The sequence below is a fragment of the Diorhabda sublineata genome, chromosome X, assembly GCF_026230105.1.
Source record: "Diorhabda sublineata isolate icDioSubl1.1 chromosome X, icDioSubl1.1, whole genome shotgun sequence".
NCBI classification, from domain to species: Eukaryota; Metazoa; Arthropoda; class Insecta; order Coleoptera; family Chrysomelidae; genus Diorhabda; species Diorhabda sublineata.
In genome coordinates this window covers 6,314,033-6,332,666 of record NC_079485.1, presented here as the reverse complement: position 1 = coordinate 6,332,666, position 18,634 = coordinate 6,314,033, and the positions used below count along the sequence as shown (strand labels likewise).

The 18,634-nt window shown below is 32.0% G+C and overlaps 1 protein-coding gene across 1 annotated transcript in view; it reads right to left on the bottom strand.

The window, feature by feature from the left end:
* Nucleotides 1-18,634, bottom strand: part of LOC130450777 (glypican-6) — a 105,918-nt gene that overhangs the window by 60,207 nt on the left and 27,077 nt on the right. The gene's annotated exons all lie outside the window — the stretch shown is intronic.

Below are 18,634 nucleotides of genomic sequence, written 5' to 3'. Positions count from 1 at the left end.
TCCTAACGATTCACCTACTAGAAACTGCTAAAAACAGACAGCTGCTTCATGAAACAGGGGATGGTCCAAGAACTAAAAGAGTATTTGCCGGAGCCACACAAAGGTCAGTTCTAAGACTAGAGCTTTGGATCATATCCTATGACAATAGTTTTAGACTAGAGCTGTCCGATGGATGATACCTCATAGGCTATGCCGATGACATTGCTGTCGTCATCACCGGAAGGAACAGAGAAGAAATCCAAGATAAGCTATCCAGCGCCATGTGGATCCACACTAGACACGAAAATAAGTTATGAACATATAAGAAAAGGGGCAGATAAAGCATCAATAGTCACACAATCATTAAGCCGACTAATGAGAAATATCGGGGGTCTGACTGCCACCAAAAGAAGATTGTTGATGTCCGTCACAAACTCAATACATCTGTATAGCGCAGATATATAGAGAGAAACTGCGCAGATGAGATCCATCGCAAATCCATAGCCGAAGCAGTGCATACTGCTCTGTATCAGAACCAGCAGTACTAGCCATTGCGGAAACCATTCCAGTAGACCTGCTAGCACTCGAACGCAGGAGAATATAGAAAAAATACGCAACGAGGAAAAGGCCAACGGAATCATCGATAAAGTCGGAAACGCGAAGGAAGAAAGATTCGTGATAATGGACCAATGGCATTTGAGGTATGATGCGGATTGCGTGCCCATTACCATATTTCAAAGGCTTATTAGAGAGAAGTTACGGAGGAGAGGTGGACTATTACCTCACCCAACTACTGTCTAAACACGGTTACTTTAAATTCTACCTGTTCAAGAGAACTGGAACGTAGTTGCTGAGTACATAGAAATAATTTTACGGATGAAGAAACGGGACGGTTTGATCGTTGACTAGATCATGCCAAGCAACAGATGAAGATATTACAGAACAACGAATGAACAAAACAAACACAAGGCGAAGAACACGTTCTGTGAAATGCTGACGCGAGTCCAGAATGGAAAGATATAAATATTGTGTGTTTTTTCATACTCGTTAACGCTGTAAGCCTATTATATAGCACATGGAATGAGAGACGATTATCTTCCTTCAATTATTTGTTTAATATGCACACGAACACGAGATCATATGCATTTTTAACTAAGTGGTAGCGGTATGGTTGCTCCATCTGCATGTTCGTGTGCACAAGACCATGAATCTACCAGATTCAAATTGAATTTATAGGATGAATTAAAATTGGAGAATTCTTGCTCATGCTCATGCAGCATTTTCTCAAACACGTGTGGATATTGTCAACGAATTCCGTAAGACTGGCAGCTTGGATTTTAAACACCATTTATTTTTTTTTTGAGTTTCCCGAGGGTAGTCACGCAATAGTTCCGACCAAAAACATTATTTATTCAAATGCATTAGGCACTCTTGAATGCCTATGATGGTTCTCTAAGTTCAGATCCGGTAATTTTGATCTCATTCGCTGATACTCATTTAAACGCAAGTATTCAATCATCGCCCGTTTCTAGTGATGATTCATTTTTATCCTGAGATGCGCCTCTCCTGAAAGTATGCCTGTTTCAACTGGTTCTAACTTGTCAGTAGCTATATAAAAGGAGGAGGGGTGGGGCAAAAGCATGAGCCCTCGTACAGTAGCACATGCACGAGTGAAAGACTACAAATAACAAAATGAATGGATATTTTTCAAGAAAAACTTAAAACAATCTAGTAACTAAATTTACCTTGTTTTTAATTAAAAGTATGTTTTTAGCGGATATCACATTCCTTAAAATATTCAGATATTCAGATAAAAGCGGCCGCTGTGGAGGTTTCTTTCAGAGCGTTCTAATGTATTCTACCTACATCGAAGTTGGTGGGAAGCAATATCAAGTCCTCTTCTCCTTTTACTATGACTGTAAGAGTAACATGGCCTACAAATATACGAGAGCAGCTCTTGTACTCTTTTCCTTACTATTAACACCAAAAGTAGGGTAAAGAAATCAGAAGGGTTACGACTCATTTTAGTATACTTTTAGACTTATAAATTGTATTGAACGTTGAAAATTTTTTTGGCAGAAACATATTTTATTAATTGATTGCTTCAACACAAAAATAGTTGTTTTTCTATTAGTATTTCATCAAAATGGGACACTTGTTTTAAAAAATAAATATTGCACGTATAATTAAGTTTTAAAACAACATTAAAATAAGTTGAATGTATTCGTTCATTAATTAAATGATATTTTTAAACTCTAGAGATAAATTTATCTATTTATTACTTTGCAATTTTGTTGCCATATTAAATTCTTGCTTATGGTACCCCGGGTTTAATTTATGGAGTAATCGACTTTACTTCTTGAGTTTTTTTCATATTTAAATATCTTGACGTATATAAATCGATGTTAATAGACTCAAATAATGAGGATTTCATCACTTACTTCATAACATACATACATAGTAAAATACAAAAGATATGTGAGTATATTTACTACAACTCGTAGAAGTTACTCTTCGAAATCATTTGAAAGACTTGGAATTTTAGATGATGGCATAATGGACTTCTTACGAGGAGCGTACTGATTTGCCGAACTTACGAAAAAACGAACGCATTTGTTGAAGAAACGAGTTAGCTCCATCAAGGCGATGCGCCTGTCCATTCGTCCGTTATTGTTACAGAAAAATTAACCGAACTGCGTTACGATTTATTGCTATATTCACCTGATTTGATTCCCAAGAATGGAAAAATGACGGGCGGAAAACGATTTTAAACATAAGAGTGATGGCAGACAAACGCGAATTTGCAGAACTGTTAAAACGTAAAAACTCTATAACAAACGAATTTTGATAATTTGTTTCTTTAATTTTTGATTACGAATAATTCAGAAAATAGTTGGGTGTTGCCTTATCCCTTCAGACCGTATAATCTCTATTATAATACGGTTCTATTTCGAGTGAACAACGACATAAATAATTGCAAGAGCACGACTGCTCCGTTGTCAGAGACGGCCTGTGGGCGAGATTTTTCATCTTGCAACATTCCCGCTGGGAATATGATGTTCATGTTAAAAAAGGTACATATGTGAAGACAAAACTATCATTTTATGCATTTAATGAATAATAGATCCCTACGTCAGCAGAAATTTGCGTAAAATACAAATATCATAGATGTGGCAGTGGTATTGCTATTTTTTTATAGATTGTTTTTGAATATTTCACACCTTAGTAAATTACAAATCCGCAAAACATTATTTCAGGTGCTATTAGATTGGTTCTTAAATTACCCATGGAATTTGTATTTTTACATCTAAGAGTCCTTATTAATCATTTTGCCATAATAACCGTTTTTTGATTTGTCTAATATTGATTTATGGTAAACTATTGTAAAGTGTGAGTGTTTATTAATTTGTAAATAAGTACCAGCATATAAAGTATGATTCAAGTGCTAATTTATAAATTAAATTCGGCGCGTTATTAATCATTTCATATTTAGTACTTCGTTATCGTGATTTGCTGCAATAAAATTATTAGTACATGAATATAGTAATTTAATTTACCGGGCACTTCAGATTTACGATGAGTTTATGAAAATGCGAATAGAGGAAAGCGTTATAAAAACACCCCTTAATGAAAAAATCAATGGTAGAGATTGGATCTTTAAATATGTCTTGCATAAAGGAACATTCATCATTGGGAGTCGTTTAACATAAGCGATAATGTGCCAGTCACGCTATACCGTAAGGAATTCCTAAATTAATAAGATTGTAGCTTTAATTTGACACAATTTTAATCGCTATGCCTAGAAAAACAAACAATTTACGTGATTTCATCAATTTAATTGTTTGTTTGGCTAATCATTCTAATATATAGATTAGAAAACAAAACTAAAAAATAAATAAATCAGTAAGTAAGACAGTGTGCTAAGTCATTATATTACATGTGATGAATCCTTCACTTTGTATAAATAATGCTCTTGTCATTGCTTCAATAACTACCACTAACTAGAACTGATTTTTTTATTCTCTGTCATTTAATTTACACAGTTTACACACTTTATCTTCTCTTAGATTCAATAAGGAAAATTATGAAATTTCCAAATCAATGGAAGTAACCAAAATCAATAGGAAAATAACTACGACGAAATGATTACTTTCAGAAATGTGTCTTCTAAGTTCATGACAAGCGGCGCCTCAAGAAATTTACTAAAATACGAAATCCATATGTATTTCCAACGAAAAAGAAAATGACGATACCAAAAAAATGATTGTAAAAGAAATAAAGACTAAAATATAGACAGTATCCCATGGATACTATTGGTTTTCAATGTTCATTCTGTAAATCAATAAAAAAGAAAGCGTTAATATGAGAAGGATGGCCTATGGTTATCTAGGGTTTTAACCCAACGTTCAGCAAGACCTTAGTGAAACCATCCCTTGAGCTAGGATGCAAGAACTTCCGCCATAGACCTGAATAAATAGTAGTCTAACGGTGCAAAGTCCGGATTAAATGCTGAAAATTTCACAATATGTGGTTAAGCTGTCCACTATATACCCCGGCATTGCTAGCTCGACCGTCTGGACTGATTTCAAAGTACCTTAAACCCTAATTATTTCTCCAGACACACAAAAAAATTGTCGCTATAATCGAATGATTTTACATGTTCGGTTTCTTTAGATAAATCCATTTTTCATCGCAAATTAACAATGCGTCAATTCGTTTGGCGCAATTCGACAACTTTTATAGATCTTATCTAATGATTTTGGATAGCAACGTATGATAGTTTTAGTATCGGCGTGTGCTGCTAATCTCAATATCCTACGCAGGTGGACGACCTGAGCGCGAAAGATGTTCAAGCCTAAATATCTACTTTTAAATCAATTAAACCAACTCTGTGTCGTTCGCTCATTATTTGTGTCTTACCCTTCAATTTTACATATTTTCCTCCCAGCCACGGCTGTTTTAAACTTTTGTTTCAATAAATGTTTTAACAATACACTGATTTCATATTTATCGCACTTACTATTCATTATAAAAACGTACTGCGTCGTCAATAGACAAAAAAAGAATATAGAAGAAAGTAAAGCAATTGTACTTTTCATAGAATTAGAGGTTAGTTTTAAGAAGTAACGACATATTTGAACTGAGGTGTAGGAATTTTCACATATGAAAACCGACATTATTTATGAGATAACAGAATAGCGGTTTTACATAAAAAAAAACCATGACGGACGCAATACAGATATATGTCTATGCAGACCCAGAAACAATAGGTAATTGGAAGAAAAAAGTGCGAAAGGTAATCATCAAGCTACGAAAAAAAATTACACTCCAGATTAGAAATAAATGTAGAGTGAACCAATTGAAAAGCTAACAACGTAGCACTACTAAAACTAGTGCATTTTTCTACTGAATATTCCTTCTCAGATTCTTTTCCACACAAATTCGAAAAGTATTCAACTGTCAAACAAATATATTCACCTAATTATATAACAAGCTTGCGAGCGATTAATAGATTCTTTATTCAAATGAACTGCTGATGTACCAAACTTATTTAAAAACCTAATGAGCGCTTCCATTCTCAATTATATATTTCAAAACATCCATCATCCGACTCCATCCTATCGCATCTTCTCACATACAATAGTTTTCAATTTCATTACGCTACAAAACATATGGTATAAGAAATAATAGGATCAGAAACGTTTGTATTTGTTCGTGTAGGTTCAAAAACTTTGATTCTTCATTCTTTAAGTGAATAGTCGTGCCCACTATTTAAACATAAGTGAACACAGACTAACGAAAAGAATTCAGAGACTGTTAATTAAGTTGGTTTCTTTTTTATTATGTCTTATGGTAGAGCTTTCGTATCAAAGAAGAGAGTCCATATCAGAGTGAGTGTAATCAGTGGCGCATCTTCATGTCCCTGAGATGCCGACGACAACTTGTTGTGTTAAGTAAGTTACGTTAATATAATATGTTATCTATCATCAGCGGATAAAACTTGGATTAATAAGAAAATGAGGTAATAAAGGATATTGGGTTTATTAAGAATTCTATTTCAAAAAGTAATGACAATTTCTCCTTGTTCATTTGATTTAAGAAAAATGCTGAAGCCTGTTATCAACCTCTCTTTACGATTATTAGAATTAGAAGAACGAATAGAATCTTCTTTTAATATGAAGCATTTAATGAACCCTTACTTTTTTCGTTTATATTTCCTATTTGAAAAACTCCTATAATGTTCATATATAATATATATTATGATTTTTGCAGAAAATTGAAGTTTAGTGGAGGAAAGGTATATATTTGTTTTTATATTTAAAAATCGCTTGTGTCATGGCATCGCTCATGGCGTCGAATTTGAGTAAAGGGGACGTCAATACGAGGGTTGCCTTTGAAGTTTTCACAATCGAGTAAGAGATGGCGTTAATGAGTTGTGGCACCACTTCATTTGTGAATATTCACGTTTAAAAAACGCAAGTTTGTTCAAAAATGGAAATCACTAGCGAAGGCATAGAATCGCTACGTGCAACTTTGATAATGAAGCACTATAAGTTTGCAAAATTTCGTCATGGTCATACGGCCGTCAGTGATGAATGTCTAGAAAATCAGATGTCATTCCGAAAAATGTCGATCCTGTGCGCAATAATGAATAAAGAAGATCATTTTGTGACTAACAGACAGATAGAGATATCTCTTAGGATATCGCAGACTTTCATACAATGGATTTTGCATGAACATAGTTGTGAGATATTTCCAGATGGATTCTGCTCCTTTAAAGCACGTCAAACAACTGAATATTTCGAGAAGAGAAACATCGAATTAATATTTCATTGACTGTATTCACCCGATTAAACGCCTAATGAATTGTTTCTTGGTCCCTTCTGTCAATCAAAAGATGCGCTAACAGCGATTTTCATGATTTCAAGAAACCGTTGAAGAATTTTAAGAGAATATTTCGAAAAGTAATTAAATACTTTAGCATTAAGGCTTCGTAAGACGAGTTTTGATTTTTTAATTAATTCCCAAAGTTTATAGGTGATATGAGGTCATTGATTGTGGTAACATATCAATAAAAATTCCAAATAAGTTATTTGTGTTTGTTTCACAAAAGAAACTAGTTGACACAAGTGGCTTGAAGGCGAGATACAACAAGGGTATTATCTGATACTCACCTTTATTTTTGTTTCATTATTCAAGTAATTGCGAATTCAAATATTATTATTATATCAATATTTGAAAAATAGGTACTTAGATGGAAGTTCACAAAAGTCTGAATTTTACTGAACAAAAGTCTTGTTTTGATGCTGAAAACTCTCCTTGCATCTACAATATATTGATTTTAGGCAAATTTGAATTATTTTGGTAATCCTCGTTCGGTATTATAAATATACCCACGTTCTTCACTCTGACTGGTGACTAGTAAGAACAATTTAACACCTAGTGAAATGGTAATGTATTAAGTTCATCGGAATACAATAGCCAAAATATCATATAATTGTATAGAAAGAAGTTTAAATAATGTAACGAAAGAATTCATTAATTCACAGTTAAGAAATATTCATGGACAAGTTACAGCAAAATTATGTACTTTACAGAATAAAACTTTTGCTCATTCTTAGTACCGTAAAAGTCTCTACAACCTATTATTTCAACTGTGATATTCTGATATAGTTTAGTCATTTTTTTAAATCCCAAAATGATAGTACCTACTATATCATTGTACTTCTGGTTACTGTCATTTATATATTATAGGTACTTTTCACTTTATTTGTCAAAAAATCTGTATTTTAAAAATGTATGTGAATATTATGTTATAAATTAACGTGACCCAGTTCTAAGATGTTTTTTATCGTGAATTTAGGAAATTGCAATATCAGAACTGGGTGGAAATGTGTAACTTAGAATATAGTAGATATTCTGGGTTTTAAATTCAAATGAACCGCAAAAATAGATTAGTTCTGCCCCGTACCATCAATGGCACTAGCATAGAAAATCGGCCATGTTGTTTCCACTGAATTACAACTGAGTTTGCATTTCTTCTTAGTATATATTCTGTGAATCGACCAATGTGTAGTTTTTATTGATGAATTATGTAATGTTTCTTTACTACTTAATGCAAACATTTGGTTTTTGAATTCAGTACAACAATAAAAAAACATGACAAAGCTAGCGTAGCGCCACTGTAGCTCAGTACCTTTTGCGGTTTCTTTTTACTCGTCATTCTCCTTATCGCATTTCACAGGTAGAAAGTGTCTAAAATAATTTGTTAGATGTTTTATGACTTAAATTTTATTTAATGATATATATTTTTTTGGGACGGAATCCTATGCTTTTCTACTCCACAATAGAATTCTTTCCAACTGGCGCCGATTCTACCAACAGTGTTTGATTTATGGAGAATTTTATGCAAATTATATTACTAGATTTATCATTCTTGAACTGTTTGATGTGCAAAGTACATTTTACAACTTGAGGGATAAAATATAATGAAAAAAATACTGGAAAAAAAATTGAAACACACTGTACTCCGGAAACTATCAATGTATAAAGCATACTGAGCTGAATCATCATATTTTGTTAACCACATTTAAATATACTGCACTGCATCAAATTAGGGTCATCCCGTAATTTGAAGTTATTTAATACCTTCACGGTATGCGGGTGTAATAGTTTATTAGCTTTTCGCAAGTATTTTGTCGTGTTAGCTTGAGAAAAAATTATTATTAACTATGCTTTTAGTTGAAAAATTAATGGCTTCGGTAGCGAGTGTATCCTCCTAACGTCGAGATAACTGCTTGTAATAGATAAAGCGAGCTTTGAATCAGGTTCTGAATGACATCTCATCCCAAACACGTTCTATAGGATTTAAATTTGTACTAAGGGTAGATAGCAAACAAATTGTGTGATTGGAATATCGTCAAGAGTCCGAGTGCGTGTGGCTACATGAAGTGGTCTTTCAGAACCTCTGTCAGATACTTATGCGCATTCAACGTCCCATTTTTGGTAAAGACTAAAACCGTGCGAGCCTCTCATGTCTTAATCGATCCTCCATAAAATAGGCATATTTCATGCCTTAATCTGGTAGATCTATCTGATCCTGTAACGCAATCGCTGCTCCGATTCTCTATTACCGACCATCTCGAGTAAACTTCAATATTGTTTACAGAAAAGCGGTGGTCTAGTAGCTTTGATTCGAAAAGATAAACCAGCTGCAAGTCGCTTTATCACTCTTCAGTTACTTATGTTGACATTTCCCACTTCTTGTGAATAATTTTGTCGGAAAATTGCCATGACCGTACGGTTTCCCAAAACACCACAAATACAAAGGAGTCATATATAGCTATTGCACTTCTTCCTGATCGTGAACCAAATCTTTGAGTTAATATACTAGTCTTTGCGAACCACTGAAAAACTCGTTGCACATTAGAGAGACTTCAAAAACTTTCAATGATAACAAACTATTGTACTAAATAAACAATTTGCAATAGACGGATAACCACAAGAACAAAAATTATGCCGATACCGGGTTTGAGGAATGGGCGAGAGAATTAGATTGTCATATAAAGCTAGAAACCATGTAAAGAAGGATAAAATAAGAAAACACCAATTTTATGTTCAGTAGTGTATATTAAAACTGAGGATGAATAGCGAAGAGACTACAAAACAATGTTCCCCAATTTGTAATCGAACTTTCTTATACTGATTATTTTGTTTTTGGGTGGCCACTCAGCAATATTTATTCATACTCAATCATAGTCCAAATTCAAATAAAAATTGGTTTCACTTTTAATTTAACACGTATATCGTATATCCAAGGAATATTAATAGCAGCTAATTCGAATTCTGCGAATAATATATTTAGACTTCAATATTCTATAAGTATGCAAATACAGTTTTAAGAGTTCTTTCCACATTTTTTGGCAGTAATAATTAAGGAGTTAATCGTCACCATGTTTATCGAGAATTAATGCATATGAGGCCGTTGAAAGTGCGATCATGTATGCAATAAATGTTAAAATACGTAGAACGACATAAAATTTTATACTATTAATTTTTATTGATTAAAACGCAATAATTTATAATTAAAATGTTTCTGACAATGAACTAGATAAAAATATCTTCGTCTACAGTGAAACTTGGTTAAGAGAGAATTCAATGAACCGTGTTTTTTTGGCTTATAGACGTTTCTCACTACTCTGCGTTTCTAGCTCGTAGAGGTACTGAAGTGGCCTGTCACACTTCCAGACGTCTATAAATAATATTCAAAACATTTAGTTATAGACAAGATAAATATATAATTTGTTTTATTGAGTTCTTTTGCATTTGTGACTTTATATTCAGCTTGCGTTTTTCGAATTCATAAATTTTGTCAATTATTGTCTTATCAGCAACTGCTGAATATACAACAAAACTTGTAGAGCGTCCCCAAAGCTTCTTCTCCTTCTTATGCCTTTGTGTGGTTTCCCCACAAAAAAGTTTAGGAGTCTTTTTTTATGAGAATGAGAATAGTTCATTGCCACCCAGAATATAAAAATTCTATGCGGCAATGTACTGTGCTCGTCACCCTGAGATATTAGTTGTTAAATCTCTAGAGAAATTATATTCGTTCTTTTCGTGATCTACACAGATATAGCAATTACTGAAAGAGAAAACTGGAAAAAATTTAAAACGTTTATCAGATTCTCGCTGGAGTGCTCATTGCGAGTCAGTAAAAGTTGTAAAAGAAAACATAGAGTACTTTGGAACATTTTCCAGATCCAACAAAAACAAATCTAGATACAAGATCAGGAGCAGGCCTGCTTCTGCCGGCTGTTTGTGATTTTACCTTTCTAATCTATATACAATTATGGCTTTCTGTACTGGATAAAGTAAATTTAGTTCAACAATATTTGCAGTCTCCAAAAATGACTGTGGATACAGGAATCACCAAACTAGAAGCTTTGAATGAGTATTTAGTGACCGAACGAACCACGATTGTAGACAATGCTGTAACTTTTTGCATAAAAAATGCAATGACATTGACATCAATATCGAGAAACGAGGAAGCCAAAAATAACTATGCCGGGTTGAATCAGCTCATGATACTGGATTATCAATTCAAGAAGAAATATGTCGGTTAATATTTGAATGCATAGACCGATTTATACAAGAATTGTCGTCACGATAAGGAGCCATGAAACAAATCAATAATATTTATGCTAGAAGCTTTAGATGACGCTCTAGCTGTAGCAGTTGACAATCATACAAATTTATGGTGAATTTGACAATGAGCAAGTTTTTCAAGAAATAAAAAGGTACTGCAGGCATGTAAAAGCTACCGATACGAGTATGGACGTTGCTGCCAAATGGAGAACCCAAGAAATCCTTCAATTTATAATAAAATGGGACTTTAGTGAATCATTACCCTGTATATCGCTTATACTTCAATACTTTTTGACCATTTGCATCTCGGTTGCATCATGCGAGAGGAGTTTTTCGAAACTTAAATTATCTTCGATCTATAATGGGTCAAAAACGACTGGCTAATCTAGCCGTGCTTTCTATAGAAATAAAAATTTCAAAAGAAATCGCTTTCACAGAAGTTATTGAGGAGTTCAATAAATTGAAGGCACGAAAACACATATAACATGATACAAAAAACTATCTTTGATTTATTTTATCTAATTTTTTTTGTCGATCGATTCGTATTTTATTTTCTTCACTTATATCCATTCCATATTGTAGGTAAATATGCTTATTTAGCATAAATAATTTAAGTCGAATTCAAATTTCACTTACCAGATTTTATCGAAATAATCATATTATTTATACATACAAATGTGAACTGAATAAAAAGCTTGTAAAACTACACGTTTTAAAGCTGGGGGCCTCATTCAGCTTTGCCGCCCCGAGCCTCTGACGGGCTTAGTCCACCACTGGTAAATTTAATTGTTTCGATTTTTTGCTATAGAAAATTGTTTAGTATAGTTATCAATTAAAACATTTCAAGACAAATAAAATGAAGTATTATTATATATTTGCGATGACCAAATTATTTATTGTAAATTCTATTTTATAATTAAAAGCACTTTTTCTTTAAAATTAATAATTGTAGGAACAGGATATGGACATGGGGTGAAGCTCATTTTCTTCTTAAAGAGTTGTACTTCGATTACTGTCTCGCGTTTATTAGTTTATAACTGTGAAAAATGGCTTTTAAAAAAGAACTCTTAATTTACGCTAATTAATAATTAATTTAGCAATTAGATATAAATAAACGATTTTTGTCAAAGTTTATTGCCATAATTGTCATAATGTTTATGCCCACCACAAATCAAAAATTAATCACTTAAATGGATTAGTTACTGAGAAAAGCTAATGTTATTTTGAAGTAATGAAAGCCATTTTTCATGGCTTTAAACTAATAAAAGCAAGATACTTCTATGAAGAAGTACAACTCTTTGAAAAGTTCGATATGACCTCCCATTCCTACAATAAATAATTTTAAAGAAAAATGTTTAGTTATAAAATGAATTTTTGCAATAAATCATCAAGTTATCGCAAATGTATAACACATTATTTTAATCATCGTGGAAAGACTTATCCGAATCTGCAAAGATTTGATTAATAACTATAATAAACAATTTTTCATTGCAAAAAATCGGAAAACTAATTGTTGAAACTTAATTGATAACCTCTAGTTTTGTTGGTCTACAAAATTGAAGTCCATCGGAACTTTAATTTTTCAAAAAATAAAAGAAACCATATTTTGACCCAGACAGTGACAACAATTCCGCCGTGAGTTATGACCTTCCATTTCACAATACTGAACAAGAAAAAACATGGCATCCACATATCAACTTTCTTTAACTGACTGTTATTTAACGAGATATCAAAAAGTTATTTCAAATACAGCCAACTTTTGTGAAGTTAATTTAAAAAATTCAATTTCTTTGGATCTTTTTCTTGATTTACATACGTTTGTTAGCATTTCTTGTGTAACATTTTGAAATGCGTATCAGTTCTTTCCCTCGTATTATCACTAGCCGCAAGAGGTTTTCAGTACACTAGATATTTAATACAATCCTAGAAGAATTTTACTTTAATTAATTCTGGTTATCTAGCTAGCCAATAAATTGATCCTTCTCTCTCCGTCCGTCCACTATGAAATTTGTCATTTCAGTTCACCATGGTGCGTTTTAATGATCTTTATCTATAATACCAATCCAAATATTATTCAAGTCTTTGGAATATGTGCTATGAAAGTTATCCTGATTTAATCTGTTCTGAGCAACAACAAAATTCGAAAAAATAGCTTTGTTGTTATGCTCATCACATAAAGCTATTGTTTTGTCAAAATCAATGCTTGGTCGAACTGGATGTAGTGTTTCGAAAAAATTTTCTGAATGTATCTTAACAAGTTGCTATTCTGAAATATATCGGATACTTGGTATGTACTACATTTAATTCAGTTTCTACTATTATAACCATTTTTTTCTCTAATCTCATACAATACTGAATACCCATAAATTTATGAAAAGATTTTTTATTGGCTTGCCGATAATCTGGATATAGGTTATGATCGATTCTTGTGGCAAATTACATTAACCTAATACCATATCATGTCTAGCATTTCTTAAAGTACAAAATTCATCGTCATATACATTGATAATTTTCGTGTATATCTAATAGTAAATTTAATAAAAAAAGAATCTGTATCTTGGTAAATAATTTAAAAATGTATATTTCAAACCACTGACCAATATATATGTATATAATTTTTTGACAAAAGTTAACAATCCTGTGAATTTTTTACAAAAAAAAAACAGCTTAGATCGTGAGTTTAAAAATCTTATATAGTTTCCATCCATTGATCATCACAGAATTCAACAGAATACTGCATTCAATAGAATAAATACTGCGTCAAACCTACAATGATTTTACATACATAAGAATTTTTCCTGGAAAGCTTCACTTTACCAGTCATATTCTTTTATTACTTACAGCTATACTGAAATCGAAAACAACCAAACAACTACTATATCGAAAGTGTTAAAATAGCCTAGTGATAATCATCATAGTGTTAATTAGTGTTTCAGAGAAACCAAATTTCAATAACCGACAGGAAATGTTGTCAGAAAGCGCTAATGCAAATTTATAAATAAGAGTAGATTCGTAATAATTCAAATCGACTACGGATCCTATTGTATGTATATGCATCCGCCAGTAAATGCGGAGATATTTCTGTTTAAAATAAGAAATAATCCAGTCAAAATAGACAAAAATAAGTCATAAGTCATAGCTGAAAATTGACAGAGACGATAAATACATCATTATAAATGAAATGTCAAAAGTCCCCTTCGATCCTACTTCTGCAAAAAATTTTATTCAAGGTCTAAAGTACAAAATTCCATTTTTCTCGAAAACAGTTCGTATTATCGTGAAAGTAGGTCAGACAAAAGTTGTAGATCATACAATTCTCTACAAAAATGGGCCAGTCACTTTTTCTCTTACGACTCACCATTCGTGAGATATCGCCGTTTTAGTCATTAGAAAATTCATATTTTAAAATATACTCCGAAATCGATAACACAAATGCTATCTACATCATCGATGGAGGGTATCTATTACACCGTGTTGTATGGGATCGAGATGAAACATTTCATACTACTTTTGAAAAATATGTTCAGTATGTACAAAGACATTTTGGTAATAACAGTACGATTGTATTTGATGGTTATACTAATCATACGAAAAATATTAAAGCTGCAGAACAACGTCGTCGGACTACAAAAACATCTTCATCTGTTGATATCGTTTTTGATCGATCTATGAAAGTTCCAACAAACCAACAACAATTTCTTGCAAATACTCACAATAAGTCTCGCTTCATTTTAATGCTATGTGAAGAATTTACCGCTGCTGGTATATCTGCTACAAAACAAGCTGATAATGATGCTGATGTCCTTATAATTGAAACAGCAATAGAACAATGGAAAAGGTCAAATACAACTGTCGTTGTTGAGGAAGATGTTGATTTGTTGATATTACTAACTGCACGGACTCCAAATGATGAAAATATTCACTTTTTAAAACCTGGGAAAGCTCAAGTACAATCAACAATATATTCATTACAAAGTCTGACTGCATATCCGAAATGTCAAGCTCATATTTTATTTTTACATGCAATAACTGGTTGCGATACTAGATCAGCAATTTTTAAAAGAGGTAAAACATCAGTATTTAAATTGTTTGAGAAACGTAATGATTTAATTCATTGCGCAGAAGTATTTACAAAGATTGACTCTTCTCCACACGACATCGTTACAAATGAAATTCGTTTTCTTCTCGCAATATATGGTGCTCCAAAAAAAATTATTCCATAGACAAATATAGATATTTGAAGTTTGTAAAAACTCGCATGGAACAATAAAACAGTACAGTTGTCTTGTCTGCCTCCAATATCTGCTTCTGCCTTTCAACACTTGTATCGGGTGTATTGTCAAGTTCAAGTGTGGCTAGGCAATGAGCTGGACCCAGAAGAATGGGGTTGGAAATTAACAGATAATTATTTGGAGCCAATTCAAACTTTACTTATATAATGACATGTAGAAAAAAACAACCTATTCCACTTTAATCATTAGCAGTATTACTATTCTTTCAATTAATAGGATACGATCTGATCAAACTTTCTTTATTACAATAGATCGTCAAGTATACCTACAGGGGAAACCACGTTAAAAAAGATGCGCCAAGTATATTACCTCATAGGTGGTGCGGAAATGTATAGTCATATATTTTAAAATCTTAATTTAATATATATAAGTTTTATTGTGTAAGTAACACAAACCAATAGTTTCTTATTTTCATTTATATTTAACGTCCGGTGACGTATACAGGCGGCATTTTAGTGCATATTATGTAAAATATGAATTTTCTAATGATTAAAACCGCGATATCTCACGAATGGTGAGTCGTAAGAGAAAAAGTGACTGGACCATTTTTGTAGAGAATTGTACGATCTACAACTTTTGTCTGACCTACTTTCACGATAATACTTACTGTTTTCGAGAAAAATGGAAAAAACCTTAATTTTCTACTTTTCACCTTAGGATCGAAGGGGACTTTTGACATTGCATGATGTATTTAATGTCTTTGTCAATTTTCAGTTTTATGCAAATTTTGCCTAAGTCAAATGTCTATTTTGACTGGACTAAAAGTCTTATTGTTAACTTTGTAAAGGCAAAGATCTAATTATATCTAAGAAAATAGTTACTATATTTATGTGCAAACGTACAATACTATATTATTAGTGTGTTAAGAGTGTATAATGAAGGTTTCGAGGTGACGAGCGCCAACGAGTGGCATAAATCACCGAGGGAATAATAACTCATTATACGCGGGTAGAATACTATACTTTATCCATGACTACTAAATATTTTTGTACTTGAGAAGTTTTTTATTGGAAAATTTTGTTACAGTATTACAAAGACTATTATTTTATTCCAACAAATATTTCAAAGAATATATCATTGTTTATTTAAATGTAGTACATAGTTGACGAAAATTATGATAATCGTATAATATCTCCATAATTATCAACACAAAAATCTATGTATTAGTATAACAGATATTAGGTATCTAATGTTACGAGAGTATTGTGTTTATTTAGTTATTAATAATCCCCCTTGTCAGTTCAAAATTCATATACCATATTAAATACTTTCCTTGACTTTTCCGGCAATAAATTTAATGAGGCAACTTCAACAGCTCCTCTAATGTTTGATGATGTTGAAGAGGTTATTTCCATTTTCTATATCCTTTCAAGTTGATTTCTCAACATAATTTGACATAAAATATTGAGAAATCTGAACATACAATAATATTGACAAGTTTGAGTCAAAGTTATATTGTTTCAGAAGGTAATTCAGTTTATAAATTGTTGTAAAAACTATGGTACATTAAGAAACATAAACGACAAACACATTCAAAGTCTCTGATAGCTCAGTATTAATGCTACGTTCATTAAAACTGCAGGTTACGGGTTCGAGTCTGGACTAGGAAAAATTACTTTCTAAAATTTTCGTTATGTGTACAGTACTAAATTGGTAATAATTAGTAGTGTTTTACATACTAAAATTATAAAAACCGATTTTTTGTAGCAAAATAATATAATATAGCTAAATGAAGAAAGTATCCGACAGCAGTGATTAATGATTCATTCATCACCGCCATAATTAATGGGTGTTATTAAAGTCGAGCTAGCAGACATATAATGGGTACATTATACAACAGTCGTACATAAACGTAATTTAAAATGTAGAAAATCTCCAAAAATATGACAAACAGAAGAATGTGGTTTTTGAAAAAACATATTGTTATGTTGACACTCAAAATCAGGCGCTTTATCATTATTTTAAAATTTTATTTTATTGCTATTAATTTTCCTTAATAATTCCATTTTAAATGAAATGTGTAAGGCACTTTTATTAAATATTTAGAGACTAGAATTCCTTTATGAAAATGAAAGGAAGCGATAAATTACATATGTTTGTCATTTCATGTTGATGTTAGGTATTTAATCTGTCATTTTATTAAATATTCTGTGAGTATAATACAAAATTTATCAGTTTGTTCAACTATAAAAAGTATTGAATATTTTATACCGTCTATCAACACATAATGGCAAGTCATACAAATCACTGACGGATGGTATATGAATCAGATAATTTTAAATAAAAATGCACTTTGTTATAATAAATTTTCAGATGGATATCTGAAATATTTGAGTATATGGGACGTTATTGTCCAAAGAAATGCAACTATATAAAAACCAGATATAGAAAAACAATAAGAAATGAGTTTGGTAGGGGACGAGAAAGACAACCGAAAAAACTGGGGTATAATTATGTGTCCAAATTTCATCTAAGGTGACATATCGATGAATTACACAGATCCGAAATTTTATTCAGCAGGTATATTCAGAATGAAGACTTATCATAGGAGATATCCCGCCCATCTTGTCAAGCTTGCTATCATATAATCATCAGCATATACGAGCAATTCATAAAACAAACAGTTTATTACAGTCACTTTTTAAATAAAAAACTCACACATCTTTTAAGCATAGATAATTGTCATATTTTAGATCAAAGATATTAAAATTAATATTTAGGTAGAATGATTAGAAAACTTCTGTGGCTGATGGACTTACTTCTAGGCCATTTCTTGAGTATTTATAGTAAATGATAACGCTGATGATGATATAACTTTTTCTCGATTTTTTCAATTGTTTTTCCACATGGAAAAAGTAGTTATCAACAATCGAAATTATTTTTTCTCCATATAATGAGCGTAGTCACTTTTCTATCACATCTTTCTTGTATAATCAACCAAAAACCGATAAGTAAAATTTAAAAATAACCCAAATTATAATATTCAATGGTCCCAGAAGAAAACACAAAATTTTTTTAATAAAATTTCAAAGCAATATCCTTTTAGCTCCATACAATTTTTCCAGCGATGTTCAATAAGTTCGATACCCTTTTTATAATAAGAATCGTCAAGCTCCTCAAAATTGCCATTAACTACCGACATCACCTCTTCATTGTTGGAAAATCTTTGACCATCAAGCCATTATTTCAAATCTGGGGAACAGAAAATAATCCGAGTG